The following is a 4,326-nucleotide window of genomic DNA, read 5'->3' as shown; positions in this document are numbered from 1 at the left end:
CATTGAATTTTTTGGTAGCCATACTAAATCATTGAGCCCATCTTTCACTCTTCGAAAGATCCCTCAGAATGATAATGAATAGATTCGAACCCAGCCCACGCATCGAAACTTCACAAGTTCAAAACTCGATCTAGCAGAAATATTGAATAGAGAACTCGAGATTCTGATTTTTTTTTTTTTTGTTAAAAAAGCTCGCATCTGGAGAGACTGTTGTCAGTCAAAACGTTTGTATATTCTGTAGCTCTTTTGTATACACTGGAGTTATTTCGGTGGTTCTCTCTTCCTATTTGGATCCTACGAATGAGCCGTACATCCGGGACGTGAAGAAGTAAAAAAGAAGGTTTTTTATTACTTTATTTAATATTAAATAGTGGAAATGTGCGAATTTATTAGGATTTTATCTATTTCACATCATCAAAAAGGGGAAGGGAAAGAGAGGGATTCGAACCCTCGGTACGATTAACTCGTACAATGGATTAGCAATCCAAGCTTTAGTCACTCAGCATCTCCAATCGAAAAGGACTACTTTTTAGGTTCCATTAGACAAAAAAACGGCTTAAAAAAAACTTTCTCCACTTTATTCTTAAAAAAGTTTTTTTTTTAGATATTCTTTATCTTAATAATACTTTAATATATATATATTTTCTTTTCTATATTTTATTATATATTATTTTATTATATATAAAAAAATAATATTATTTTTTCTTTTTTATTATTAAATAATATTTATATAATATTTATATTTATATATAATTAATTATATATATATATTACTATTATATAACCTTTTTATAGAACTTTCTCAGTCTTCTATTTACATAAAACTGTTAATAAAGATTCAATAAAGAAAAGGCTCGAAAGAGAAATAAATAAAATCACAAAAATAGAAATAGAGAATCCTTTTTGATTTTGTCTCGTCCCAAACACAAATAAAAGATCTTTTTTATTTTAATAGCCTGGCCTGGTCAGTCCCCAGCCGGGCCTTTTTTTGTTAAAGTTAAAAAGACCCATCCGATGGGTTTTTAGACAAAAAGATCTGAAAAAAAAAAAGGAATCCTGCTTTGCCTAATTTTATTAAGTCTACGCTAGAATTTTCTCATTTTTTTTTCAGATTTTTTTTCTCCCGATTACTTGTTCGAAAAAAGTAAATTTATATACAATAATTGGATTGTAGCGGGTATAGTTTAGTGGTAAAAGTGTGATTCGTTCCTTTAACCCCTTTAATAGTTAAAGGGTCTCTCGGTTTGATAATCTTCCGATCAAAACTTTATTTCTGAAAAGGATTTAGTCCTTTTACCTTTCAATGAAAAATTCAAGGAAGATTATAGATTCTCGTAATTTGTATCCAAAGACTCTAATTAATTGTCAATTTGGATTATGAAATTTCGAAACATAATTTGAATTGGATGGACTATTTACAATTCAAAAGTATAACAAAGAGGATCCATGGATAAAGCCAGAAAGTTTCTTTCTAATCGTAACTAAATCTTCAGTTCTATTTTTTGTTTGGTATAGAAAATTGAAGCAAAATAGCTATTAAACGAGAACTTTGGTTTACTAAAGACATCGACATATTATATTGTTTTAGCTCGGTGGAAACAAAATACTTTTCCTAAGGATTCCGTTAAATAGAAATAAAGAACGAAGTAACTAGAAAGATTTTTGAGTTCGCCTTTTCTATCTTCTAGAAGGATCATCTATAAAGCAAAATTTTTCTGGGAAAGCCTCCAAACGGGAAAAAAAGCTAACATAGATGTTATGAGTCAAATTTGATTTAGTTCCCATCTTATTTTATTGGGAATTTCGCCATCCATCATAAAGGAGCCGAATGAAACCAAAGTTTCATGTTCGGTTTTGAATTAGAGACGTTAAAAAATATAAAACTGATCGATCGACGCGACTAAAACCCTTAGCCTTCCAAGCTAACGATGCGGGTTCGATTCCCGCTACCCGCTCTAAATTCTAAATTGTCCCCTTTTTATTAGAGAGGACAATTTTCTCTATTAGAATTGTCTAATAGCAATTGTGTAGTGAATCACTACACAATTGCTAAAAAGATTTCGCCACATTAACAACTGGGAAGTTAAAAAAAAGCGAAAAGCGTCCATTGTCTAATGGATAGGACATAGGTCTTCTAAACCTTTGGTATAGGTTCAAATCCTATTGGACGCAATATCAAATAGATATAAATATATTGATATTTATCTCTTATTCCATTTCTATATATTATAAGAATATTTTTATTCTGTTTAGAAATTTATAAAAATAAATTATAAGAAAATAGAAGAAGATTTTATATTAACATATTACAGTATTAGTTCTATACTTATATATATTATATATAGACTTAACTTAAATATATTTCTATTTTTTATAATTTCTCCTGAAGTAGAAAACCGTTCCAGTTGCTCTTTATACCTTCTTTCAAAAAGCTTTCTGCTTCAGCGGTTAATGTCTTGGTAGAGGCTATTATTTTTGGAACTCAGGTTTATTTGTTTTTAAATAAGTGCGTAGCTGAACGAGAAATTTTCTTACTTGTCCAATTTCTAATCCATCCAGATAACCATTTGTTCCGGTAAAATGGTTCATTATCTGTTCTTCCACTGTGAGAGGGGCTGATGGGATTGTTTCAGTAACTCACGCAATCGTTGACCTCTTGCCAATTGATTCTGAGTAGCTTTATCGAGATCAGAAGAAAATTGGAAAAAGGCTTCTAATTCCGCGATTGAGCCAATTCCAATTTTAATTTTCCAGCTACCTGTTTCATAGCTTAATTTGAGCGGCAGATCCTACTCTCGAGACAGAAATCCCTACATTAATAGCAGGTCTAATTCCAGCATTAAAAAGATCAGCGGATAAGAATATTTGTCCATCTGTAATGGAAATTACATTAGTAGGATATAAGCTGAAACATCTCCTGACTGGGTCTCGACGATTGGTAAGGCAGTCATACTTCCTTCACCTAATTCAGAGCTTAATTAGCGGCTCTTTCTAAAAGACGTGAATGTAAATAAAAAACATCTCCTGGATAAGCTTCACGCCCGGGCGGTCTTCGTAATAGAAGAGACATTTGTCGATAAGCTTGTGCTTGTTTGGAAAGATCATCATAAATGATTAAAGTGTGTTGTTCACGGACATAAAATATTCAGCCAAGGCGGCTCCTGTATAAGGCGCGAGGTATTGTAACGTAGCTGGGGAATCAGCCGTTTCAGCTACCACAATAGTGTAGTCCATTGCCCCTCGTTCCTGTAAACTAGTCACTACTGAGCCACGGAAGAAGCTTTTTGACCAATAGCCACATAAACACATATTACATTTTGACCTTGTTGATTGAGAATTGTATCTGTGGCTACTGCTGTTTTACCGGTCTGTCTGTCACAATATTAATTCCCGCTGGCCGCGTCCTATAGGGATCATGGAATCAATAGCAATAAGTCCTGTTTGAAGAAGGCTCATATACAGAACGTCCGCTCGAAATAATACCTGGGGCAGGAGATTCAATTAACCGAGATTCAGAAGCTGAAATCTTACCTCGACCATCAATAGGGTTAGCCAAGGCGTTTATAACACGCCCCAAATAAGCCTCACTCACGGGTATCTGAGCAATTTTCCCGTAGCTTTGACTGAACTTCCTTCTTGGATCATCAAACCGTCACCCATTAATACAACACCACCTATTTGATTCTAAATTAGGGCAATACCTATAGTACCCTCCTCAAATTCTACTAATTCACCTGCCATTACTTCATCAAGACCATAAATCCGAGCGATGCCGTCGCCCACTTGAAGTACGGTACCGGTATTTACAATCGTCACTTCTCTATTATATTGCTCAATACGTTCACGGATAATATTACTAATTTCATCGGCTTTAATGGTTACCATGAGTATTGTCCTAATTTTTTTGGAAGAAAAAAAAAATAATGCCTATCATAATCGTAAGGAAAGAGCTAATCAGTAATTTCTTTCATCGTACCAAAACATACCAATATTTGCATTAATAGTACGTAAATGTAACTCATTACTCAAACCTATTTAGGGTTCCTATAGCTCCCTGTAAAGCTTGTTGGAAAACCCGTTCACGGACTTGATAATTGTTCTTTGTTGCTCAAAAAGAATGGTTTCGTTTTTGTAATTTTCTAATTGTTTCAAAGTCCTAGAAGTTGAATTAATCAAATTTACTTTTTCTCGTTCGATTTCAGAGTATCCATTTACGCGAAACTGATCGCCTCCATTTCTACTTTACGCAGGCGAGCTCGGGCGTTTTCTAATTGTTGAATAGCTCCTTCACGTAGTTCTTCTGAATTTCGAATAGTATTTAATATC

General features: G+C 33.6%; 1 pseudogene; it reads right to left on the bottom strand.

Annotated features, from left to right (window-relative positions):
* Positions 1 to 2,371: 2,371 nt before the first annotated feature.
* On the bottom strand, positions 2,372 to 3,938 carry LOC125601419 (annotated as a pseudogene).
* Positions 3,939 to 4,326: the final 388 nt, after the last annotated feature.

Source organism: Brassica napus, unplaced genomic scaffold (assembly GCF_020379485.1).
Source record: "Brassica napus cultivar Da-Ae unplaced genomic scaffold, Da-Ae ScsIHWf_2555;HRSCAF=3301, whole genome shotgun sequence".
Taxonomy (NCBI): Eukaryota; Viridiplantae; Streptophyta; class Magnoliopsida; order Brassicales; family Brassicaceae; genus Brassica; species Brassica napus.
The sequence above is the reverse complement of the archived record's forward strand: the minus strand, read 5'-3'. Positions and strand labels throughout refer to the sequence as shown.